This window comes from Lissotriton helveticus, chromosome 6 (assembly GCF_964261635.1).
Source record: "Lissotriton helveticus chromosome 6, aLisHel1.1, whole genome shotgun sequence".
NCBI lineage: Eukaryota > Metazoa > Chordata > Amphibia > Caudata > Salamandridae > Lissotriton > Lissotriton helveticus.
Window position 1 is genome coordinate 1,965,186,162 of NC_136067.1, and position 26,613 is coordinate 1,965,212,774.

Below are 26,613 nucleotides of genomic sequence, written 5' to 3' on the forward strand. Positions count from 1 at the left end.
AGTGCAGAGTGCAGAGTGCATAGGGAGTGCAGAGTGCATAGGGAGTGCAGAGTGCATAGGGAGTGCAGAGTGTAGAGTGCATAGGGAGTGCAGAGTGCATAGGGAGTGCAGAGTGCATAGGGAGTGCAGAGTGCAGAGTGCATAGGGAGTGCAGAGTGCATAGGGAGTGCAGAGTGCATAGGGAGTGCAGAGTGCAGAGTGCATACAGAGTGCAGAGTGCATAGGGAGTGCAGAGTGCAGAGTGTATAGGGAGGGCAGAGTACATAGGGAGGGCAGAGTGCATAGGGAGGGCAGAGTGCATAGGGAGTGCAGAGTGCATAGGGAGTGCAGAGTGCATAGGGAGTGCAGAGTGCAGAGTGCATAGGGAGTGCAGAGTGCCTAGGGAGTGCAGAGTGCATAGGGAGTGCAGAGTGCAGAGTGCATAGGGAGTGCAGAGTGCATAGGGAGTGCAGAGTGCAGAATGCATAGGGAGTGCAGAGTGCATAGGGAGTGCAGAGTGCAGAGTGCATAGGGAGTGCAGAGTGCATAGGGAGTGCAGAGTGCATAGGGAGTGCAGAGTGCATAGGGAGTGCAGAGTGCAGAGTGCAAAGGGAGTGCAGAGTGCATAGGGAGTGCAGAGTGCAGAGTGCATAGGGAGTGCAGAGTGCATAGGGAGTGCATAGGGAGTGCAGAGTGCATAGGGAGTGCAGACTGCATAGGGAGTGCAGAGTGCATGGGGAGTGCAGAGTGCAGAGTGCATAGGGAGTGCAGAGTGCATAGGGAGTGCAGAGTGCAGAGTGCATAGGGAGTGCAGAGTGCATAGGGCGTGCAGAGTGCATAGGGAGTGCAGAGTGCATAGTGATTGCAGAGTGCATAGGGAGTGCAGAGTGCATAGGGAGTGCAGAGTGCAGAGTGCATAGGGAGTGCAGAGTGCATAGGGAGTGCAGAGTGCATAGGGAGTGTGGAGTGCATAGGGAGTGCAGAGTGCATAGGGAGTGCAGAGTGCAGAGTGCATAGGGAGTGCAGAGTGCAGAGTGCATAGGGAGGGCAGAGTGCATAGGGAGGGCAGAGTGCATATGGAGGGCAGAGCGCATAGGGAGTGCAGAGTGCATAGGGAGTGCAGAGTGCAGAGTGCATAGGGAGTGCAGAGTGCATAGGGAGTGCAGAGTGCATAGGGAGTGCAGAGTGCATAGGGAGTGCAGAGTGCAGAGTGCATAGGGAGTGCAGAGTGCATAGGGAGTGCAGAGTGCAGAGTGCATAGGGCGTGCAGAGTGCATAGGGAGTGCATAGGGAGTGCAGAGTGCATAGGGAGTGCAGAGTGCATAGGGAGTGCAGAGTGCATAGGGAGTGCAGAGTGCAGAGTGCATAGGGAGTGCAGAGTGCATAGGGAGTGCAGAGTGCATAGGGAGTGCAGAGTGCATAGGGCATGCAGAGTGCATAGGGAGTGCAGAGTGCATAGTGATTGCAGAGTGCATAGGGAGTGCAGAGTGCATAGGGAGTGCAGAGTGCAGAGTGCATAGGGAGTGCAGAGTTCATAGGGAGTGCAGAGTGCATAGGGAGTGCGGAGTGCATAGGGAGTGCAGAGTGCATAGGGAGTGCAGAGTGCATAGGGAGTGCAGAGTGCAGGGTGCATAGGGAGGGCAGAGTGCATAGGGATTGCAGAGTGCATAGGGAGGGCAGAGCGCATAGGGAGGGCAGAGTGCATAGGGAGTGCAGAGTGCATAGGGAGTGCAGAGTGCAGAGTGCATAGGGAGTGCAGAGTGCATAGGGAGTGCAGAGTGCATAGGGAGTGTAGAGTGCATAGGGAGTGCAGAGTGCATAGGGAGTGCAGAGTGCATAGGGAGTGCAGAGTGCATAGGGAGTGCAGAGTGCAGAGTGCATAGGGAGTGCAGAGTGCATAGGGAGTGCAGAGTGCATAGGAAGTGCAGAGTGCATAGGGAGTGCAGAGTGCATAGGGAGTGCAGAGTGCAGAGTGCATAGGGAGTGCAGAGTGCAGAGTGCATAGGGAGTGCAGAGTGCAGAGTGCATAGGGAGTGCAGAGTGCATAGGGAGTGCAGAGTGCATAGGGAGTGCAGAGTGCAAAGTGCATAGGGAGTGCTGAGTGCAGAGTGCATAGGGAGTGCAGAGTGCAGAGTGCATAGGGAGTGCAGAGTGCAGAGTGCATAGGGAGTGCAAAAAGCAGGGTGCATAGGGAGTGCAGAGTGCATAGGGAGTGCAGAGTGCATAGGGAGTGCAGAGTGCAGAGTGCATAGGGAGTGCAGAGTGCATACGGAGTGCAGAGTGCATAGGGAGTGCAGAGTGCATAGGGAGGGCAGAGTGCATAGGGAGGGCAGAGTGCATAGGGAGGGCAGAGTGCATAGGGAGTGCAGAGTGCATAGGGAGTGCAGAGTGCATAGGGAGTGCAGAGTGCAGAGTGCATAGGGAGTGCAGAGTGCATAGGGAGTGCAGAGTGCAGAGTGCATAGGGAGTGCAGAGTGCATAGGGAGTGCGGAGTGCATAGGGAGTGCAGAGTGCAGAGTGCATAGGGAGTGCAGAGTGCATAGGGAGTGCAGAGTGCAGAGTGCATAGGGAGTGCATAGTGCATAGGGAGTGCAGAGTGCATAGGGAGTGCAGAGTGCATAGGGAGTGCAGAGTGCAGAGTGCATAGGTAGTGCAGGGTGCATAGGGAGTGCATAGGGAGTGCAGAGTGCATAGGAAGTGCAGAGTGCATAGGGAGTGCACAGTGCATAGGGAGTGCAGAGTCCAGAGTGCATAGGGAGTGCAGAGTGCATAGGGAGTGCAGAGTGCAGAGTGCATAGGGAGTGCAGAGTGCAGAGTATATAGGGAGTGCAGAGTGCATAGGGAGTGCAGAGTGCATAGGGAGTGCAGAGTGCATAGGGAGTGCAGAGTGCATAGGGAGTGCAGAGTGCATAGTGCATAGGGAGTGCAGAGTGCAGAGTGCATAGGGAGTGCAGAGTGCAGAGTGCATAGGGAGTGCAGAGTGCAGAGTGCATAGGGAGTGCAGAAAGTAGAGTGCATAGGGAGTGCAGAGTGCATAGGGAGTGCAGAGTGCATAGGGAGTGCAGAGTGCAGAGTGCATACGGAGTGCAGAGTGCATAGGGAGTGCAGAGTGCAGAGTGCATAGGGAGGGCAGAGTGCATAGGGAGGGCAGAGTGCATAGGGAGTGCAGAGTGCATAGGGAGTGCAGAGTGCATAGGGAGTGCAGAGTGCAGAGTGCATAGGGAGTGCAGAGTGCATAGGGAGTGCAGAGTGCATAGGGAGTGCAGAGTGCAGAGTGCATAGGGAGTGCAGAGTGCATAGGGAGTGCAGAGTGCATAGGGAGTGCAGAGTGCAGAGTGCATAGGGAGTGCAGAGTGCATAGGGAGTGCAGAGTGCATAGGGAGTGCAGAGTGCATAGGGAGTGTAGAGTGCAGAGTGCATACAGAGTGCAGAGTGCATAGGGAGTGCAGAGTGCAGAGTGCATAGGGAGGGCAGAGTGCATAGGGAGGGCAGAATGCATAGGGAGGGCAGAGTGCATAGGGAGTGCAGAGTGCATAGGGAGTGCAGAGTGCATAGGGAGTGCAGAGTGCATAGGGAGTGCAGAGTGCATAGGGAGTGCAGAGTGCATAGGGAGTGCAGAGTGCAGAGTGCATAGGGAGTGCAGAGTGCATAGGGAGTGCAGAGTGCATAGGGAGTGCAGAGTGCAGAGTGCATAGGGAGTGCAGAGTGCATAGGGAGTGCAGAGTGCAGAGTGCATAGGGAGTGCAGAGTGCATAGGGAGTGCAGAGTGCATAGGGAGTGCAGAGTGCATAGGGAGTGCAGAGTGCAGAGTGCATAGGGAGTGCAGAGTGCATAGGGAGTGCAGAGTGCAGAGTGCATAGGGAGTGCAGAGTGCATAGGGAGTGCATAGGGAGTGCAGAGTGCATAGGGAGTGCAGACTGCATAGGGAGTGCAGAGTGCATAGGGAGTGCAGAGTGCAGAGTGCATAGGGAGTGCAGAGTGCATAGGGAGTGCAGAGTGCATAGGGAGTGCAGAGTGCATAGGGCGTGCAGAGTGCATAGGGAGTGCAGAGTGCATAGTGATTGCAGAGTGCATAGGGAGTGCAGAGTGCATAGGGAGTGCAGAGTGCAGAGTGCATAGGGAGTGCAGAGTGCATAGGGAGTGCAGAGTGCAGAGTGCATAGGGAGTGCAGAGTGCAGAGTGCATAGGGAGGGCAGAGTGCATAGGGAGGGCAGAGTGCATAGGGAGGGCAGAGTGCATAGGGAGTGCAGAGTGCATAGGGAGTGCAGAGTGCAGAGTGCATAGGGAGTGCAGAGTGCATAGGGAGTGCAGAGTGCATAGGGAGTGCAGAGTGCATAGGGAGTGCAGAGTGCAGAGTGCATAGGGAGTGCAGAGTGCATAGGGAGTGCAGAGTGCAGAGTGCATAGGGAGTGCAGAGTGCATAGGGAGTGCATAGGGAGTGCAGAGTGCATAGGGAGTGCAGAGTGCATAGGGAGTGCAGAGTGCAGAGTGCATAGGGAGTGCAGAGTGCATAGGGAGTGCAGAGTGCAGAGTGCATAGGGAGTGCAGAGTGCATAGGGCATGCAGAGTGCATAGGGAGTGCAGAGTGCATAGTGATTGCAGAGTGCATAGGGAGTGCAGAGTGCATAGGGAGTGCAGAGTGCAGAGTGCATAGGGAGTGCAGAGTGCATAGGGAGTGCAGAGTGCATAGGGAGTGCGGAGTGCATAGGGAGTGCAGAGTGCATAGGGAGTGCAGAGTGCATAGGGAGTGCAGAGTGCAGAGTGCATAGGGAGGGCAGAGTGCATAGGGATTGCAGAGTGCATAGGGAGGGAAGAGCGCATAGGGAGGGCAGAGTGCATAGGGAGTGCAGAGTGCATAGGGAGTGCAGAGTGCATAGGGAGTGCAGAGTGCATAGGGAGTGCAGAGTGCATAGGGAGTGTAGAGTGCATAGGGAGTGCAGAGTGCATAGGGAGTGCAGAGTGCATAGGGAGTGCAGAGTGCATAGGGAGTGCAGAGTGCAGAGTGCATAGGGAGTGCAGAGTGCATAGGGAGTGCAGAGTGCATAGGGAGTGCAGAGTGCATATGGAGTGCAGAGTGCCGAGTGCATATGGAGTGCAGAGTGCATAGGGAGTGCAGAGTGCATAGGGAGTGCAGAGTGCATAGGGAGTGCAGAGTGCATAGGGAGTGCAGAGTGCATAGGGAGTGCAGAGTGCAAACAGAGTGCAGAGTGCAGAGTGCATAGGGAGTGCAGAGTGCAGAGTGCATAGGGAGGGCAGAGTGCATAGGGAGGGCAGAGTGCATAGGGAGGGCAGACTGCATAGGGAGGGCAGAGTGCATAGGGAGTGCACAGTGCATAGGGAGTGCAGAGTGCATAGGGAGTGCAGAGTGCATAGGGGGTGCAGAGTGCAGAGTGCATAGGGAGTGCAGAGTGCATAGGGAGTGCAGAGTGCATAGGGAGTGCAGAGTGCAGAGTGCATAGGGAGTGCAGAGTGCATAGGGAGTGCAGAGTGCAGAGTGCATAGGTGTTAGACGGACCGGGAGGGTCGGCCGAGGATAAGGGGAGAGGTCTCCGGGGAGAGCCGTCTCCAGTGAATCGTACAGACAAGTAACTTCCCCCCCACCAACGGACACCACACAAGGATAAAGTTCAACGATACTTTATAGGCAATTCTTCAAGTACGGTAGAATGGTACAAGGAGGTCTGGACTCAGGGGTCCCCTCTATTCTGGTCTCTGTTTGGGAAAAGGGTAGCGGGACAGTCTTGTTACCAAAAAGATGGAAATAGCTCTCAATCCTCGAGCTCGGTGGTGGAGATGAACGGGCCGCGGCGGAGCCAGCAGGTCCCGAGATGGATGAAGGAAGACGACGGTCCGCGGCAGAGCCAGCAGGTCCCGATGAAGGTGGTGGTTACAAACGGTCCGCGGCCACGCCAGCAGGTCCCGACGACGATGAAGGATAGGGTGGTTCCCAAAGCCGCGGCAGCGCCAGCAGGCAAGACGAGGGTGCACAAGACAGAGCTACGGCAGCGCCAGTAGTCCGTCAAGGATGAGTTCTTCTTTGCGTCTCTCGACTCCAAGATACAACTCCCGTCCTGCTCTGGAGCTGCCCCAGTTATAGGGCTGGTGTGCTTTGATGTCCGGACCCTCGCACTTGGAGGTCGGGAGGTCCGGGATGAGGGAGTCCAGACACCCAGCAGGGGGGTGGAGCCAGCGCCCGGGGAGGCGATGGGCGAGCGGCACTTGGCGGGGGAGAGCCATCGACACCTCTTGCTCCCATTGACTGACCAAGTAGCCCGCTCACCTCCTGGGTGGATGTTGGTGCCGGAATGTCTGAGGCCTGGCCAGGCCCAGGGTTGAGGTCGATCGGGGGCCAGGCGGCCTCGTGGTGGAGTGTCCAAGATGGCGCCCAGGATGGGCGCGCAGGCCGGTAGTGGGTCGGCCTACGCGGTCAACAGGTTCGAGTGTAGGGGTCCCTGCGGGGACGGTGGACGTGCAATGGTGGTGTGTGGTACTTGCGTGGCTGGGCTCGGGCCTGGTTGGACCGGGGGAGAGCGGCCCTTCATGTGGCCTGTCCAACATGCGTCCCCCCCAGCTGAAGGCGGGGAGAGTTACCCATCCTCTTGGGGACTCTTCTCGTCGAGGCGGAAGAACCGGGACAGGCCATCTGCGTTGGCGTGTCTGGCCCAGGCCGGTGTTCAACTGTGAAGTCCATCCCTTGTAGGGAGATGGACCAGCGTAGTAACTTCGGGTTTTCCCCCCGCATCTGCATCAGCCACTGCAGGGGTCGGTGGTCGGTCTGTACCCGAAAGTGTGTGCCAAAAAGGTAGGGCCGGAGCTTCTTGAGGGCCCATACCACCGCGAAGGCCTCCCTCTCTATGGTGCTCCAGCGTTGTTCCCGTGGTAGGAGTCGCCGGCTGATGAAGGCCACCGGTTGATCACGGCCTTCGGTGTTCGCTTGAGACAGGACTGCCCTAATGCCATGGTCGGAGGCATCCGTCTGGACGATGAACTCCCGGCTGTAGTCGGGGGCCTGGAGCACAGGGGCGGAGCACATGGCGGCTTTCAATTGTTCAAATGCAGCTTGACACTCTGGGGTCCAGTTGACTTTCTGGGGCTGATTTTTTGACGTGAGTTCTGTGAGGGGCCTCACGATAGTATACCCGGGATGCGGGTGCAGTCTCGGAACCTCTGACGGTACATCTCGGGTGTGAGGCCATAGCGGGTGAGGAGTGCAGCTTTCATATGGTCATAGGAGGTCATCTGGTGGTCCGGGAGTTGCAGCAGGGCGTCGCGGCCCTCATTGAGGAATCTCCCCCACAGACCGGCCCCCCAATCGCTTCTATCGATCCGGTGTGCAGTCATAGCGATTTCATAGGCCTTAAACCATTGCTGGATGTCGTCCTCTCGGAAGTATTCTCGAACGACATCCTTGGGGATGTGTACCTTCTTCTCTGTTGCCCCTGGAGTGTGGGGTTGCTCGGACACCCCTGCTTCTTTATTCTGTTTGCGTAGGTCAATTTCAGCTAGTTTCCGCTCATGTTCATATGCCAGTTTCTTTTCCTCGAGCTCCCTTTGTCTCTGTTTCTCCTCTCTTTCTTCTCGGAGACGCAGGTGCTCTAAGTTGATTTTCTGTTCGGCCAACTTCAGTTCAACGTCCATTTTGAGCCGGGCCATTTCTAGCTCGTGTAGTCGGGTTCTTTCTCGTTCCTGGATCTCGTCTGGCGAGAGACCCGTTCTTTGCTCTTCAGGGGCCATGGGGGTTTGTGCTGCGATGTTTTGATCGGGGGTTCCGGCAGCCCCGGTTTCTGCCCAAGATTCTAGGGCCTGCTTAAAGTCATCTTTGGTATTTAGTCCGGTGGTAGCGATACCTAATTCGATACAGAACTGTTTAAGTTCACGATGGCTGTACTCGTCCAATTTCTCCATCTGGAATTTCTCCGTTGATCCGCTGTCTTTAGTTGACATCGTGATTCGCCGTGGGGTGAGCTACTCTCTGTACGGTTTATGCGGTGATTCGGATCCCGCCGCTGCCACCAATGTTAGACGGACCGGGAGGGTCGGCCGAGGATAAGGGGAGAGGTCTCCGGGGAGAGCCGTCTCCAGTGAATCGTACAGACAAGTAACTTCCCCCCCACCAACGGACACCACACAAGGATAAAGTTCAACGATACTTTATAGGCAATTCTTCAAGTACGGTAGAATGGTACAAGGAGGTCTGGACTCAGGGGTCCCCTCTATTCTGGTCTCTGTTTGGGAAAAGGGTAGCGGGACAGTCTTGTTACCAAAAAGATGGAAATAGCTCTCAATCCTCGAGCTCGGTGGTGGAGATGAACGGGCCGCGGCGGAGCCAGCAGGTCCCGAGATGGATGAAGGAAGACGACGGTCCGCGGCAGAGCCAGCAGGTCCCGATGAAGGTGGTGGTTACAAACGGTCCGCGGCCACGCCAGCAGGTCCCGACGACGATGAAGGATAGGGTGGTTCCCAAAGCCGCGGCAGCGCCAGCAGGCAAGACGAGGGTGCACAAGACAGAGCTACGGCAGCGCCAGTAGTCCGTCAAGGATGAGTTCTTCTTTGCGTCTCTCGACTCCAAGATACAACTCCCGTCCTGCTCTGGAGCTGCCCCAGTTATAGGGCTGGTGTGCTTTGATGTCCGGACCCTCGCACTTGGAGGTCGGGAGGTCCGGGATGAGGGAGTCCAGACACCCAGCAGGGGGGTGGAGCCAGCGCCCGGGGAGGCGATGGGCGAGCGGCACTTGGCGGGGGAGAGCCATCGACACCTCTTGCTCCCATTGACTGACCAAGTAGCCCGCTCACCTCCTGGGTGGATGTTGGTGCCGGAATGTCTGAGGCCTGGCCAGGCCCAGGGTTGAGGTCGATCGGGGGCCAGGCGGCCTCGTGGTGGAGTGTCCAAGATGGCGCCCAGGATGGGCGCGCAGGCCGGTAGTGGGTCGGCCTACGCGGTCAACAGGTTCGAGTGTAGGGGTCCCTGCGGGGACGGTGGACGTGCAATGGTGGTGTGTGGTACTTGCGTGGCTGGGCTCGGGCCTGGTTGGACCGGGGGAGAGCGGCCCTTCATGTGGCCTGTCCAACAATAGGGAGTGCAGAGTGCATAGGGAGTGCATAGGGAGTGCAGAGTGCATAGGGAGTGCAGAGTGCATAGGGAGTGCAGAGTGCAAACAGAGTGCAGAGTGCAGAGTGCACAGGGAGTGCAGAGTGCAGAGTGCATAGGGAGGGCAGAGTGCATAGGGAGGGCAGAGTGCATAGGGAGGGCAGACTGCATAGGGAGGGCAGAGTGCATAGGGAGTGCACAGTGCATAGGGAGTGCAGAGTGCATAGGGAGTGCAGAGTGCAGAGTGCATAGGGAGTGCAGAGTGCATAGGGAGTGCAGAGTGCATAGGGAGTGCAGAGTGCAGAGTGCATAGGGAGTGCAGAGTGCATAGGGAGTGCAGAGTGCATAGGGAGTGCAGAGTGCATAGGGAGTGCAGAGTGCATAGGGTGTGCAGAGTGCAGAGTGCATAGGGAGTGCAGAGTGCATAGGGAGTGCAGAGTGCATAGGGAGTGCAGAGTGCATAGGGAGTGCAGAGTGCATAGGGAGTGCAGAGTGCAGAGTGCATAGGGAGTGCAGAGTGCATAGGGAGTGCATAGGGAGTGCAGAGTGCATAGGGAGTGCAGAGTGCATAGGGAGTGCAGAGTGCATAGGGAGTGCAGAGTGCAGAGTGCATAGGGAGTGCAGAGTGTAGAGTGCATAGGGAGTGCAGAGTGCAGAGTGCATAGGGAGTGTGTTGGACTTGGCCCGTCTGGCAGGTCCATCCCTGAAGTTGTGCTTAGTATATGTGACCGGGGGATGGTGAGTCCCCTCCTGAGTGTGTGCGTGGTGAGAGAGACCTGCCGCCCATAGGAATGCATGGGGGATGTATGTGGCTCTGGCAGTTCCCGATGCGTGGGGCGGGCCGGGCCGTGTTTGGTATGTGTGCGCTCGTGAGGTTGAATGCTACAAGATGACATATGTGGCATGCGTGTGGCTAGAAGGGAAGGGCCCCTTCTAGACCTTGGTGTGTGTGTGCAGTAGGTGTGCTGGCGCGTGATTGGCTGAAGCCGGCTGGGCCTTCCCCCACCAGGCTGGCCCCACCCCCCGGGGGTGCGTCCAGTGTCCCTGGCCTGGCCAGCACCAAGAAATTCCTTATAACCAGTTCCAGCTGGTTCTCTCCCTGCCTGCCCCTTTTGGAGACAAAGGGAGCTCCTGTATAAAAGGAGGGTGGGCCCTTTTCTCTCTCTCTTCTCTCTTCCTGCTTCTCCTGACTGGAACCCTGCCAGGGGCTGCTGCTGCGTGGGCTCAGGGTTGGCTGGCCTCCCTGGGCCCTGCCCTGCTCCTGAACTGCTGTTGGGCCTCTGCCCCTCCTAGGAGCTGCTGTACTCCTCCTGAGGTCCTGGACTCTCCCATGGACTTTGCTATCCCTCATCTAGCGCTTGGGAGCGCTTTCCTCCGACCCCTAGCGCTTGGAGCGCTTCACTCTGTCTCCTAGCGCTTTGGAGCGCTTTGCCCGTGTTTCTAGCGCTGGGAGCGCTTCCGTCCACCCGCCGGTGCTACCCGGCCTTTGCCCTGTTCTGCGGGGTTCTACACCCCCAGCGAGTGCCTACCTCGCTACTGCCCCATTCCCGAGGGGGCCTGACCCTCGTCAATTCCCCCCAAGTCACCGCCGCCGGCCCGGGACCCCTCCGTGAAGCCCTCCCCCGGGCCGCGCTGTGATTGGATGGCGGCCCGGGCTTGGCTCCTGACGTCTCCCCGGGCCGCGCTGTGATTGGACGCCGGCCCGGGAAGCTGTGGAGGCGAGGAACGAAGAGCCGAGTAATGCAGGGGGCAGCGGGAGCCTACTCCGCGCCCCTGCTTGACCCCAGGACCGCCGCGACTTCCCCCCGGGGCCCCCAGGAGCGAGAGGGAGCCCCGGAGAGCGGAGAGAGACCGGCGCGCTCGGCGACCGGTGAGTAATGCCGGAGGGGAGGCGGGGCATCGGGCCACATTGCCGGTGGCCGCCCCTCCCCTCCAGCGCGAGCCCGAGTGTGCTCAGAGGCCCCCGGGGCCCCCAGTAACGCCGGGTCCCCCGAGGGGGGACCCCGCCTGGCCATACCTTGCCCCCCCTGAGCCCCGAGAGGCTCCCTCTACCTGTTTGGTCCCCCGAGCCCGCGAGGCTCCACCCAGATAGCCCCTGAGCCCGAGGAGGCTCCACCACGTGCCCCTGACCCTGCCTGGGCCCCGAGAGGCTCCCTCATGGCCCGAGGGGCCGCCATTGATGTCGGGTCCCCCGAGGGGGGCCCCGCCTGCCCACAGTTGTCTCCCTGAGCCCCGCGAGGCTCCACCACGTGCCCCCCTGTTTCCCTGAGCCCCGAGAGGCTCCACCACGTGCTCCCCTGTTTCTCTGAGCCCCGAGAGGCTCCACCATCGCCCTCCTGTCCCCCTGAGCCGGCAAGGCTCCGCCAAGTCCCTCAGCGGCCCAGCACTTCGTGGGCCGCTGCCACGTTTAGGTTTGCCCGGGCCCTTTCAGGCCCCTTTGGACACCGAGACTCTAAGGCGCCCCTGCCCCAGGATGGTCATCTGGCCTAGGTGGTGCTACGGACTAATATGCATGTGATGCTGAGGATTACTATGTGTTGCCCTGCTGATTGACTATGTGTAGCCCTGCTGATGGGGGCCTCTGTTGTGTTATGTACCTTGTCCCTTCCAGCCTGAGTACCCAATGTCTCATGTATGTGATCCCTGGTCAGAGTGAGTCTACTGCTAGTTCTAGGAAGCTCCCAGGAGATATGTGTTCTAATGCCAGTTTCATCAGATGCGTACCACTGGCAGTGGTCCCTTGGCCCTGCCCTGTACCTTTTCCCTGGTAACCCCTGCCGTGCCTTGAACCCCTTGTAAAGTGTATGTTCCTATGTGTCCTGTCTAATACAAAGACTATTTTCATATATACTTCGTGTGGAGTTCCTTTTGTGGGAGGCCTGGGATGTTGCTGTTGGTGGGTGCGTGCGCAAATGCTTCACACATGTCCTCCGAGATAGGCCTGACTGCCCGCGCCGCGTTACCTAGAGGGCGAGCAGGGGTCGACTTTATATAGGAGTGGCGGTCTCTGACTGGCTGTGGCGCAAGCCCTGGCCGGCCGGGGGGTTCCATTTCCTACACTGGCGGCTAGCGGTGGGATCCGGACTGGTGTTTGCGCAAGTACCACAACGATAACTGGCCTCCCTACAAAAACTCTGTATTGTAACTGGTCGCAAAGAAAGGAGATTATTGTTTTTAGGAGGTTACTTAAATGTCCGTTCTGTGAAAAATGTGTTCTGGTTAGGTGACCCTAGCCCGGGAGGGTAGATCAACCCCCTAGTGCGATGTGTTTTCTGGATTCACCAGAAGGGTGGGATCCAGTGGTGGCAGCGTAATTGTGTTCAATGTGTATGGTCCCTGTTCCTTCCCTGGAGTAATGATACATGCCCCACATGGGGTCAGGTCAGGTTGCTAAAAATGTCTACCCTATGGAAATGTTTAATGATCAATGGAAATGTCTGTTCTGTAGAAACAGTGTCTGTGTACCCTGTTAGTTAGTTGCCCCTAGCTTGGGAGGGTAAATCCTCTCCCTAGTACAATATGGTTTTCTGGATTCCCCAGAAGGGTGGGATCCAGTGGTGTCTGCGTAGCTGTGTTCAAATGTGTATGATCCTTGTCCCTCCCCTAGAGTAATGGTACCTGTGCCACCAGGGTCAGGTTGAGGAATCTGGGCGGTAGAAAACTGTCTTACCAGTCTAAGGGACGATGTGTGGATGAATGTTGAGGTGTGCTGAGTAATGGGGTGTAAGTTCCCTGGGAGGGGGAGCTTGCTGAATCAACGATAATAATGTCCTTCCTTACCCCGCTGAATGTGTTGGATGCATCAAGTCCCCTTACCCCGCTGGTTGTGTTTTAGGCGTCAGGTGTCGCCCTGGCTGAATTTAGGTTGCGTTGTACTGAGACCTGCTGGCGCTGCCGCGGCTCATCTTGTTGTGTTCGTTGCACTGAGACCTGCTGGCGCTGCCGCGGCTCATCTTGTTGTGTTCTAGGTGTCAGGTGTCGCCCTGGCTGAATTTAGGTTGCGTTGTACTGAGACCTGCTGGCGCTGCCGCGGCTCATCTTGTTGTGTTCGTTGTACTGAGACCTGCTGGCGCTGCCGCGGCTCATCGTGTTGTGTTCTAGGTGTCAGGTGTCGCCCTGGCTGAATTTAGGTTGCGTTGTACTGAGACCTGCTGGCGCTGCCGCGGCTCATCTTGTTGTGTTCTAGGTGTCAGGTGTCGCCCTGGCTGAATTTAGGTTGCGTTGTACTGAGACCTGCTGGCGCTGCCGCGGCTCATCTTGCTGTGTTCGTTGTACTGAGACCTGCTGGCGCTGCCGCGGCTCATCGTGTTGTGTTCTAGGTGTCAGGTGTCGCCCTGGCTGAATTTAGGTTGCGTTGTACTGAGACCTGCTGGCGCTGCCGCGGCTCATCTTGTTGGGTTCATTGTACTGAGACCTGCTGGCGCTGCCGCGGCTCATCTTGTGTTGTGTTGTACTGAGACCTGCTGGCGCTGCCGCGGCTCATCTTGTGGTGTTTTAGGTGTCAGGTGTCGCCCTGGCGGAATTCATGTTAAGTTGTATCCCGGACAAGGAAGACCTGCTGGCTCGGCCGCGGCTTGCCTTGGGGAGAGCTGAACGCTTAGTTCCCAGGTGGAAGACCAGTGGAGGGAGGAAGTTCCAAGACTGGTAGGAAGGTGTGTTCTGAGGGTGTTTCTCCTGGGAGAACACAGAACCTCAGAAGTAGAGGTAGGGTGGGGCATTCTTGCCCGTGACCTCTGGTAAACCTGAGGGTGCGGACCCTAGGTGGAAGGAACCGTGGTAGTCGTGGCTACACTGAGAAAGGGAGTGGAGAATGGCTGTTGGGGGCCAGGGGTACCGCCCCCCCACTTCGGATTAGCAGGGACCAGTGGTATCTGGATGGCTTAGGGCCTGGTCCTAGTCATGGGCAACTAAGGAGTACCAGGTGGGTAGCCTGGTTGGACCTATGTCTTCATTTTTATTTTTTTTTGTTTGTTTTTGTTTTAACTTTTATTATTTTTAATATGGATATGTTTATTGGTCCGGCACTGCGGGCCGCGTCCACGTCCTACCGCCCTGCAGCAGGGAAGTCCATCCCGGTAGTGATTGGTCTCCCCTGCGTTTGGGCTGGGGGGGGCATGTGTTGGACTTGGCCCGTCTGGCAGGTCCATCCCTGAAGTTGTGCTTAGTATATGTGACCGGGGGATGGTGAGTCCCCTCCTGAGTGTGTGCGTGGTGAGAGAGACCTGCCGCCCATAGGAATGCATGGGGGATGTATGTGGCTCTGGCAGTTCCCGATGCGTGGGGCGGGCCGGGCCGTGTTTGGTATGTGTGCGCTCGTGAGGTTGAATGCTACAAGATGACATATGTGGCATGCGTGTGGCTAGAAGGGAAGGGCCCCTTCTAGACCTTGGTGTGTGTGTGCAGTAGGTGTGCTGGCGCGTGATTGGCTGAAGCCGGCTGGGCCTTCCCCCACCAGGCTGGCCCCACCCCCCGGGGGTGCGTCCAGTGTCCCTGGCCTGGCCAGCACCAAGAAATTCCTTATAACCAGTTCCAGCTGGTTCTCTCCCTGCCTGCCCCTTTTGGAGACAAAGGGAGCTCCTGTATAAAAGGAGGGTGGGCCCTTTTCTCTCTCTCTTCTCTCTTCCTGCTTCTCCTGACTGGAACCCTGCCAGGGGCTGCTGCTGCGTGGGCTCAGGGTTGGCTGGCCTCCCTGGGCCCTGCCCTGCTCCTGAACTGCTGTTGGGCCTCTGCCCCTCCTAGGAGCTGCTGTACTCCTCCTGAGGTCCTGGACTCTCCCATGGACTTTGCTATCCCTCATCTAGCGCTTGGGAGCGCTTTCCTCCGACCCCTAGCGCTTGGAGCGCTTCACTCTGTCTCCTAGCGCTTTGGAGCGCTTTGCCCGTGTTTCTAGCGCTGGGAGCGCTTCCGTCCACCCGCCGGTGCTACCCGGCCTTTGCCCTGTTCTGCGGGGTTCTACACCCCCAGCGAGTGCCTACCTCGCTACTGCCCCATTCCCGAGGGGGCCTGACCCTCGTCAATTCCCCCCAAGTCACCGCCGCCGGCCCGGGACCCCTCCGTGAAGCCCTCCCCCGGGCCGCGCTGTGATTGGATGGCGGCCCGGGCTTGGCTCCTGACGTCTCCCCGGGCCGCGCTGTGATTGGACGCCGGCCCGGGAAGCTGTGGAGGCGAGGAACGAAGAGCCGAGTAATGCAGGGGGCAGCGGGAGCCTACTCCGCGCCCCTGCTTGACCCCAGGACCGCCGCGACTTCCCCCCGGGGCCCCCAGGAGCGAGAGGGAGCCCCGGAGAGCGGAGAGAGACCGGCGCGCTCGGCGACCGGTGAGTAATGCCGGAGGGGAGGCGGGGCATCGGGCCACATTGCCGGTGGCCGCCCCTCCCCTCCAGCGCGAGCCCGAGTGTGCTCAGAGGCCCCCGGGGCCCCCAGTAACGCCGGGTCCCCCGAGGGGGGACCCCGCCTGGCCATACCTTGCCCCCCCTGAGCCCCGAGAGGCTCCCTCTACCTGTTTGGTCCCCCGAGCCCGCGAGGCTCCACCCAGATAGCCCCTGAGCCCGAGGAGGCTCCACCACGTGCCCATGACCCTGCCTGGGCCCCGAGAGGCTCCCTCATGGCCCGAGGGGCCGCCATTGATGTCGGGTCCCCCGAGGGGGGCCCCGCCTGCCCACAGTTGTCTCCCTGAGCCCCGCGAGGCTCCACCACGTGCCCCCCTGTTTCCCTGAGCCCCGAGAGGCTCCACCACGTGCTCCCCTGTTTCTCTGAGCCCCGAGAGGCTCCACCATCGCCCTCCTGTCCCCCTGAGCCGGCAAGGCTCCGCCAAGTCCCTCAGCGGCCCAGCACTTCGTGGGCCGCTGCCACGTTTAGGTTTGCCCGGGCCCTTTCAGGCCCCTTTGGACACCGAGACTCTAAGGCGCCCCTGCCCCAGGATGGTCATCTGGCCTAGGGGGTGCTACGGACTAATATGCATGTGATGCTGAGGATTACTATGTGTTGCCCTGCTGATTGACTATGTGTAGCCCTGCTGATGGGGGCCTCTGTTGTGTTATGTACCTTGTCCCTTCCAGCCTGAGTACCCAATGTCTCATGTATGTGATCCCTGGTCAGAGTGAGTCTACTGCTAGTTCTAGGAAGCTCCCAGGAGATATGTGTTCTAATGCCAGTTCCATCAGATGCGTACCACTGGCAGTGGTCCCTTGGCCCTGCCCTGTACCTTTTCCCTGGTAACCCCTGCCGTGCCTTGAACCCCTTGTAAAGTGTATGTTCCTATGTGTCCTGTCTAATACAAAGACTATTTTCATATATACTTCGTGTGGAGTTCCTTTTGTGGGAGGCCTGGGATGTTGCTGTTGGTGGGTGCGTGCGCAAATGCTTCACACATGTCCTCCGAGATAGGCCTGACTGCCCGCGCCGCGTTACCTAGAGGGCGAGCAGGGGTCGACTTTATATAGGAGTGGCGGTCTCTGACTGGCTGTGGCGCAAGCCCTGGCCGGCCGGGGGGTTCCATTTCCTACAGAGTGCAAAGTGCAGAGTGCATTGGGAGTGCAGAGTGCAGAGTGCATAGGGAGTGCAGAGTGCAGAGTGCATAGGGAGTGCAGAGTGCATAGGGAGTGCAGAGTGCATAGGGAGTGCAGAGTGCAGAGTGCATAGGGAGTGCAGAGTGCAGAGTGCATAGGGAGTGCAGAGTGCAGAGTGCATAGGGAGTGCAGAGTGCAGAGTGCATAGGGAGTGCAGAGTGCATAGGGAGTGCAGAGTGCATAGGGAGTGCAGAAAGCAGAGTGCATAGGGAGTGCAGAGTGCATAGGGAGTGCAGAGTGCATAGGGAGTGCAGAGTGCAGAGTGCATACGGAGTGCAGAGTGCAGAGTGCATAGGGAGTGCAGAGTGCAGAGTGCATAGGGAGGGCAGAGTGCATAGGGAGGGCAGAGTGCATAGGGAGGGCAGAGTGCATAGGGAGTGCAGAGTGCATAGGGAGTGCAGAGTGCATAGGGAGTGCAGAGTGCAGAGTGCATAGGGAGTGCAGAGTGCATAGGGAGTGCAGAGTGCATAGGGAGTGCAGAGTGCATAGGGAGTGCAGAGTGCATAGGGAGTGCAGAGTGCATAGGGAGTGCAGAGTGCATAGGGAGTGCAGAGTGCAGAGTGCATTGGGAGTGCAGAGTGCAGAGTGCATAGGGAGTGCAGAGTGCATAGGGAGTGCAGAGTGCATAGGGAGTGCAGAGTGCATAGGGAGTGCAGAGTGCATAGGGAGTGCAGAGTGCAGAGTGCATAGGGAGTGCAGAGTGCAGAGTGCATAGGGAGTGCAGAGTGCAGAGTGCATAGGGAGTGCAGAGTGCAGAGTGCATAGGGAGTGCAGAGTGCAGAGTGCATAGGGAGTGCAGAAAGCAGAGTGCTTAGGGAGTGCAGAGTGCATAGGGAGTGCAGAGTGCATAGGGAGTGCAGAGTGCAGAGTGCATACGGGGTGCAGAGTGCAGAGTGCATAGGGAGTGCAGAGTGCAGAGTGCATAGGGAGGGCAGAGTGCATAGGGAGGGCAGAGTGCATAGGGAGGGCAGAGTGCATAGGGAGTGCAGAGTGCATAGGGAGTGCAGAGTGCATAGGGAGTGCAGAGTGCAGAGTGCATAGGGAGTGCAGAGTGCATAGGGAGTGCAGAGTGCACAGGGAGTGCAGAGTGCAGAGTGCATAGGGAGTGCAGAGTGCATAGGGAGTGCAGAGTGCATAGGGAGTGCAGAGTGCATAGGGAGTGCAGAGTGCAGAGTGCATAGGGAGTGCAGAGTGCATAGGGAGTGCAGAGTGCAGAGTGCATAGGGAGTGCAGAGTGCATAGGGAGTGCAGAGTGCATAGGGAGTGCAGAGTGCAGAGTGCATAGGGAGTGCAGAGTGCATAGGGAGTGCAAAGTGCATAGGGAGTGCAGAGTTCATAGGGAGTGCAGAGTGCATAGGGAGTGCGGAGTGCATAGGGAGTGCAGAGTGCATAGGGAGTGCAGAGTGCAGAGTGCATAGGGAGTGCAGAGTGCATAGGGAGTGCAGAGTGCATAGGGAGTGCAGAGTGCATAGGGAGTGCAGAGGGAGTGCAGAGTGCATATGGAGTGCAGAGTGCATAGGGAGTGCAGAGTACAGAGTGCATAGGGAGTGCAGAGTGCATAGGGAGTGCAGAGTGCATAGGGAGTGCAGAGTGCAGAGTGCATAGGGAGTGCAGAGTGCATAGGGAGTGCAGAGTGCATAGGGAGTGCAGAGTGCATAGGGAGTGCAGAGTGCATAGGGAGTGCAGAGTGCATAGGGAGTGCAGAGTGCAGAGTGCATAGGGAGTGCAGAGTGCAAAGGGAGTGCAGAGTGCATAGGGAGTGCAGAGTGCATAGGGAGTGCAGAGTACATAGGGAGTGCAGAGTGCAGAGTGCAGAGTGCATAGGGAGTGCAGAGTGCATAGGGAGTGCAGAGTGCATAGGGAGTGCAGAGTGCAGAGTGCATAGGGAGTGCAGAGTGCATAGGGAGTGCAGAGTGCATAGGGAGTGCAGAGTGCATAGGGAGTGCAGAGTGCCGAGTGCATATGGAGTGCAGAGTGCAGAGTGCATAGGGAGTGCAGAGTGCATAGGGAGTGCAGAGTGCATAGGGAGTGCAGAGTGCATAGGGAGTGCAGAGTGCATAGGGAGTGCAGAGTGCATAGGGAGTGCAAAGTGCATAGGGAGTGCAGAGTGCAGAGTGCATAGGGAGTGCAGAGTGCAGAGTGCATAGGGAGTGCAGAGTGCATAGGGAGTGCATAGGGGGTGCAGAGTGCATAGGAAGTGCAGAGTGCATAGGGAGTGCAGAGTGCAGAGTGCATAGGGAGTGCTGAGTGTAGAGTGCATAGGGAGTGCAGAGTGCAGAGTGCATAGGGAGTGCAGAGTGCATAGGGAGTGCAGAGTGCAGAGTGCATAGGGAGTGCAGAGTGCATAGGGAGTGCAGAGTGCATAGGGAGTGCAGAGTGCATAGAGAGTGCAGAGTGCAGAGTGCATAGGGAGTGCAGAGTGCAGAGTGCATAGGGAGTGCAGAGTGCAGAGTGCATAGGGAGTGCAGAGTGCATAGGGAGTGCAGAAAGCAGAGTGCATAGGGAGTGCAGAGTGCATAGGGAGTGCAGAGTGCATAGGGAGTGCAGAGTGCAGAGTGCATAGGGAGTGCAGAGTGCATAGGGAGTGCAAAGTGCATAGGGAGTGCAGAGTGCATAGGGAGTGCAGAGTGCATAGGGAGTGCAAAGTGCATAGGGAGTGCAGAGTGCAGAGTGCATAGGGAGTGCAAAGTGCATAGGGAGGGCAGAGTGCATAGGGAGGGCAGAGTGCATAGGGAGGGCAGAGTGCATAGGGAGTGCACAGTGCATAGGGAGTGCAGAGTGCATAGGGAGTGCAGAGTGCAGAGTGCATAGGGAGTGCAGAGTGCATAGGGAGTGCAGAGTGCATAGGGAGTGCAGAGTGCAGAGTGCATAGGGAGTGCAGAGTGCATAGGGAGTGCAGAGTGCATAGGGAGTGCAGAGTGCATAGGGAGTGCAGAGTGCATAGGGTGTGCAGAGTGCAGAGTGCATAGGGAGTGCAGAGTGCATAGGGAGTGCAGAGTGCATAGGGAGTGCAGAGTGCATAGGGAGTGCAGAGTGCAGAGTGCATAGGGAGTGCAGAGTGCATAGGGAGTGCAGAGTGCAGAGTGCATAGGGAGTGCAGAGTGCATAGGGAGTGCATAGGGAGTGCAGAGTGCATAGGGAGTGCAGAGTGCATAGGGAGTGCAGAGTGCAGAGTGCATAGGGAGTGCAGAGTGCATAGGGAGTGCAGAGTGCATAGGGAGTGCAGAGTGCATAGGGAGTGCAGAGTGCATAGGAAGTGCAGAGTGCAGAGTGCATAGGGAGTGCAGAGTGCATAGGGAGTGCAGAGTGCATAGGGAGTGCAGAGTGCCGAGTGCATATGGAGTGCAGAGTGCATAGGGAGTGCAGAGTGCATAGGGAGTGCAGAGTGCATAGGGAGTGTAGAGTGCATAGGGAGTGCAGAGTGCATAGGGAGTGCAGAGTGCATAGGGAGTGCAGAGTGCATAGGGAGTGCAGAGTGCATAGGGAGTGCAGAGTGCAGAGTGCAGAGTGCATAGGGAGTGCAGAGTGCATAGGGAGTGCAGAGTGCAGAGTGCATAGGGAGTGCAGAGTGCATAGGGAGTGCATAGGGAGTGCAGAGTGCATAGGGAGTGCAGAGTGCATATGGAGTGCAGAGTGCATAGGGAGTGCAGAGTGCATAGTGCATAGGGAGGGCAGAGTGCAGAGTGCATAGGGAGTGCAGAGTGCATAGGGAGTGCAGAGTGCATAGGGAGTGCAGAGTGCATAGGGAGTGCAGAGTGCATAGGGAGTGCAGAGTGCAGAGTGCATAGGGAGTGCAGAGTGCATAGGGAGTGCAGAGTGCAGAGTGCATAGGGAGTGCAGAGTGCAGAGTGCATAGGGAGTGCAGAGTGCAGAGTGCATAGGGAGTGCAGAGTGCATAGGGAGTGCAGAGTGCATAGGGAGTGCAGAGTGCAGAGTGCATACAGAGTGCAGAGTGCAGAGTGCATAGGGAGTGCAGAGTGCATAGGGAGTGCAGAGTGCATAGGGAGTGCAGAGTGCATAGGGAGTGCAGAGTGCATAGGGAGTGCAGAGTGCATAGGGAGTGCAGAGTGCAAACAGAGTGCAGAGTGCAGAGTGCATAGGGAGTGCAGAGTGCAGAGTGCATAGGGAGGGCAGAGTGCATAGGGAGGGCAGAGTGCATAGGGAGGGCAGACTGCATAGGGAGGGCAGAGTGCATAGGGAGTGCACAGTGCATAGGGAGTGCACAGTGCATAGGGAGTGCAGAGTGCAGAGTGCATAGGGAGTGCAGAGTGCATAGGGAGTGCAGAGTGCATAGGGAGTGCAGAGTGCAGAGTGCATAGGGAGTGCAGAGTGCATAGGGAGTGCAGAGTGCATAGGGAGTGCAGAGCGCATAGGGAGTGCAGAGTGCATAGGGGGTGCAGAGTGCAGAGTGCATAGGGAGTGCAGAGTGCATAGGGAGTGCAGAGTGCATAGGGAGTGCAGAGTGCAGAGTGCATAGGGAGTGCAGAGTGCATAGGGAGTGCAGAGTGCAGAGTGCATAGGGAGTGCAGAGTGCATAGGGAGTGCATAGGGAGTGCAGAGTGCATAGGGAGTGCAGAGTGCATAGGGAGTGCAGAGTGCAAACAGAGTGCAGAGTGCAGAGTGCACAGGGAGTGCAGAGTGCAGAGTGCATAGGGAGGGCAGAGTGCATAGGGAGGGCAGAGTGCATAGGGAGGGCAGACTGCATAGGGAGGGCAGAGTGCATAGGGAGTGCACAGTGCATAGGGAGTGCAGAGTGCATAGGGAGTGCAGAGTGCAGAGTGCATAGGGAGTGCAGAGTGCATAGGGAGTGCAGAGTGCATAGGGAGTGCATAGGGAGTGCAGAGTGCATAGGGAGTGCAGAGTGCATAGGGAGTGCAGAGTGCAGAGTGCATAGGGAGTGCAGAGTGCATAGGGAGTGCAGAGTGCATAGGGAGTGCAGAGTGCATAGGGAGTGCAGAGTGCATAGGAAGTGCAGAGTGCAGAGTGCATAGGGAGTGCAGAGTGCATAGGGAGTGCAGAGTGCATAGGGAGTGCAGAGTGCCGAGTGCATATGGAGTGCAGAGTGCATAGGGAGTGCAGAGTGCATAGGGAGTGCAGAGTGCATAGGGAGTGTAGAGTGCATAGGGAGTGCAGAGTGCATAGGGAGTGCAGAGTGCATAGGGAGTGCAGAGTGCATAGGGAGTGCAGAGTGCATAGGGAGTGCAGAGTGCAGAGTGCAGAGTGCATAGGGAGTGCAGAGTGCATAGGGAGTGCAGAGTGCAGAGTGCATAGGGAGTGCAGAGTGCATAGGGAGTGCATAGGGAGTGCAGAGTGCATAGGGAGTGCAGAGTGCATATGGAGTGCAGAGTGCATAGGGAGTGCAGAGTGCATAGTGCATAGGGAGGGCAGAGTGCAGAGTGCATAGGGAGTGCAGAGTGCATAGGGAGTGCAGAGTGCATAGGGAGTGCAGAGTGCATAGGGAGTGCAGAGTGCATAGGGAGTGCAGAGTGCAGAGTGCATAGGGAGTGCAGAGTGCATAGGGAGTGCAGAGTGCAGAGTGCATAGGGAGTGCAGAGTGCAGAGTGCATAGGGAGTGCAGAGTGCAGAGTGCATAGGGAGTGCAGAGTGCATAGGGAGTGCAGAGTGCATAGGGAGTGCAGAGTGCAGAGTGCATACAGAGTGCAGAGTGCAGAGTGCATAGGGAGTGCAGAGTGCATAGGGAGTGCAGAGTGCATAGGGAGTGCAGAGTGCATAGGGAGTGCAGAGTGCATAGGGAGTGCAGAGTGCATAGGGAGTGCAGAGTGCAAACAGAGTGCAGAGTGCAGAGTGCATAGGGAGTGCAGAGTGCAGAGTGCATAGGGAGGGCAGAGTGCATAGGGAGGGCAGAGTGCATAGGGAGGGCAGACTGCATAGGGAGGGCAGAGTGCATAGGGAGTGCACAGTGCATAGGGAGTGCACAGTGCATAGGGAGTGCAGAGTGCAGAGTGCATAGGGAGTGCAGAGTGCATAGGGAGTGCAGAGTGCATAGGGAGTGCAGAGTGCAGAGTGCATAGGGAGTGCAGAGTGCATAGGGAGTGCAGAGTGCATAGGGAGTGCAGAGCGCATAGGGAGTGCAGAGTGCATAGGGGGTGCAGAGTGCAGAGTGCATAGGGAGTGCAGAGTGCATAGGGAGTGCAGAGTGCATAGGGAGTGCAGAGTGCAGAGTGCATAGGGAGTGCAGAGTGCATAGGGAGTGCAGAGTGCAGAGTGCATAGGGAGTGCAGAGTGCATAGGGAGTGCATAGGGAGTGCAGAGTGCATAGGGAGTGCAGAGTGCATAGGGAGTGCAGAGTGCAAACAGAGTGCAGAGTGCAGAGTGCACAGGGAGTGCAGAGTGCAGAGTGCATAGGGAGGGCAGAGTGCATAGGGAGGGCAGAGTGCATAGGGAGGGCAGACTGCATAGGGAGGGCAGAGTGCATAGGGAGTGCACAGTGCATAGGGAGTGCAGAGTGCATAGGGAGTGCAGAGTGCAGAGTGCATAGGGAGTGCAGAGTGCATAGGGAGTGCAGAGTGCATAGGGAGTGCAGAGTGCAGAGTGCATAGGGAGTGCAGAGTGCATAGGGAGTGCAGAGTGCATAGGGAGTGCAGAGTGCATAGGGAGTGCAGAGTGCATAGGGTGTGCAGAATGCAGAGTGCATAGGGAGTGCAGAGTGCATAGGGAGTGCAGAGTGCATAGGGAGTGCAGAGTGCATAGGGAGTGCAGAGTGCATAGGGAGTGCAGAACGCATAGGGAGTGCAGAGTGCAGAGTGCATAGGGAGTGCAGAGTGCATAGGGAGTGCATAGGGAGTGCAGAGTGCATAGGGAGTGCAGAGTGCATAGGGAGTGCAGAGTGCATAGGGAGTGCAGAGTGCAGAGTGCATAGGGAGTGCAGAGTGTAGAGTGCATAGGGAGTGCAGAGTGCAGAGTGCATAGGGAGTGCAAAGTGCAGAGTGCATTGGGAGTGCAGAGTGCAGAGTGCATAGGGAGTGCAGAGTGCAGAGTGCATAGGGAGTTGTTGGACAGGCCACATGAAGGGCCGCTCTCCCCCGGCCCAACCAGGCCCGAACCAGCCACGCAAGTACCACACACCACCATTGCACGTCCACCGTCCCCGCAGGGACCCCTACACTCGAACCTGTTGACCGCGTAGGCCGACCCACTACCGGCCTGCGCGCCCATCCTGGGCGCCATCTTGGACACTCCACCACGAGGCCGCCTGGCCCCCGATCGACCTCAACCCTGGGCCTGGCCAGGCCTCCGACATTCCGGCACCAACATCCACCCAGGAGGTGAGCGGGCTACTTGGTCAGTCAATGGGAGCAGAAGGTGTCGATGGCTCTCCCCCGCCAAGTGCCGCTCGCCCATCGCCTCCCCGGGCGCTGGCTCCACCCCCCTGCTGGGTGTCTGAACCCCCTCATCCCGGACCTCCGGACCTCCAAGTGCGAGGGTCCGGACATCAAAGCACACCAGCCCTATAACTGGGGGAGCTCCAGAGCAGGACGGCAGTTGTATCTTGGAGTCGAGAGACGCAAAGAAGAACTCATCCTTGACGGACTACTGGCGCTGCCGTAGCTCTGTCTTGTGCACCCTCGTCTTGCCTGCTGGCGCTGCCGCGGCTTTGGGAACCACCCTATCCTTCATCATCGTCGGGACCTGCTGGCGTGGCCGCGGACCGTTTGTAACCACCACCTTCATCGGGACCTGCTGGCTCTGCCGCGGACCGTCGTCTTCCTTCATCCATCTCGGGACCTGCTGGCTCCGCCGCGGCCCGTTCATCTACACCACCGAGCTCGAGGATTGAGAGCTATTTTCCATCTTTTTGGTAACAAGACTGTCCCGCTACCCTTTTCCCAACCAAAGACCAGAATAGAGGGGACCCCTGAGTCCAGACCTCCTTGTACCATTCTACCGTACTTGAAGAATTGTCTATAAAGTATCGTTGAACTTTATCATTGTGTGGTGTCCGTCTGTGGGGGGGAAGTTACTTGTCTGTACGATTCACTGGAGACGGCTCTCCCCGGAGACCTCTCCCCGTATCCTCGGCCGACCCTCCGGTCCGTCTAACATTGGTGGCCAGCGACGGGATCCGAATCACCGCATAAACCGTACAGAGAGTAGCTCACCCCACGGCGAATCACGATGTCAACTAAAAACAGCGGATCAACGGAGAAATTCCAGATGGAGAAATTGGGCGAGTACAGCCATCGTGAACTTAAACAGTTCTGTATCGAATTAGGTATCGCTACCACCGGACTAAATACCAAAGATGACTTTAAGCAGGCCCTGGAATCTTGGGCAGAAACCGGGGCTGCCGGAACCCCCGATCAAGACATCGCAGCACAAACCCCCATGGCCCCTGAAGAACGAAGAACGGGTCTCTCGCCAGACGAGATCCAGGAACGAGAAAGAACCCGACTACACGAGCTGGAAATGGCCCGGCTCAAAATGGACGTTGAACTAAAGTTGGCCGAACAGAAAATCAACTTAGAGCACCTGCGTCTCCGAGAAGAAAGAGAGGAGAAACAGAGACAAAGGGAGCTCGAGGAAAAGAAACTGGCATATGAACATGAGCGGAAATTAGCTGAAATCGACCTACGCAAACAGAATAAAGAAACAGGGGTGCCCGAGCAACCCCACACTCCAGGGGCAACAGGGAAGAAGGTACACATCCCCAAGGATGTTGTTCGAGAATACTTCCGAGAGGACGACATCCAGCAATGGTTTAAGGCCTATGAAATCGCTATGACTGCACACCGGATCGATAGAAGCGATTGGGGGGCCGGTCTGTGGGGGAGATTCCTCAACGAGGGCCGCGACGCCCTGCTGCAACTCCCGGACCAGCAGATGACCTCCTATGACCATATGAAAGCTGCACTCCTCACCCGCTATGGCCTCACACCCGAGATGTACCGTCAGAGGTTCCGAGACTGCACCCGCATCCCAGGTACAACTTGGGTGGACTATGTCAATTACTTTAGCCGAGCCTTCGAGGGCTGGATCAAAGGAAGCAAGGTCACAACCTACGAACAACTGTTCAATCTTATGGTATGGGAGCATCTGTCGAACAATTGCTTCATTGAACTTCGACAGCACCTCCTCGACAGCAAGTTAACGGATCCCCGGCAGCTCGCAGCCGAAGCAGACCGGTGGGAGATCACCAGAGTGAGTCGAAATGGGTCCTCCGAACAGAACCGGAACAACAATGGTCAGCACCGTCCCCGAGGAGGTGGAGGCCAAGGACGCGGAAGAAGCAACGCTCCGGTCACCCCCACTACCAGCCCCACCCCCCCGGCCAACCGGGGCAGCACCCCAGCGCGACCGGGACATCGAGCCAATGTTACCTGCCATCGATGTCAACGAGTCGGACACTATGCAAACGACCCAAACTGCCCCCAGTACCAGAGCCCAAGACCCCGCCAAGTAGCCGCTGCTGCTCTGGGGGAGGAACGGATCTCAGAGGAACAAGAAGAATATGAACAGGAACACCAAGAATGGGAGCCAGCCGCCATGGCTCTCGCCTGCCTAGGGGGGAGAGACATGGTCCCGCGGGTCCCCCTACCCGCTAATACCCAGAAGTACAGCCAATGGGTGGGCATCAATGGACGCCGGGCTGAAGCCCTTCGTGACACTGGGGCCAGTGTAACAGCCGTCCGCTGTCACCTGGTGACCCCCGAACAATACTTACCAAACATTCTCTGCCCTGTACGTTCAGCCGATAACTCAGAAAGTCTGTGTCGGATGGCCTGCGTCCCCTTCGAATGGGGAGGGGTCTCCGGCATGTTGAAGGTGACGGTCCGAGATGATGCCCCCGTAGACTGCCTCCTGGGTAATGACCTGGAAAGCTCTCCATGGGCAGCAGTCGAACGAAAAGAGCACCTGGGGATGCTGGGCGTCCCGGACTGGGCGTGCGTCACCACCCGGTCCATGACCGCCCGTGCCAACACCCGCCCAGAGGAACTCGAATGGCCGGCGCCACCGCCTC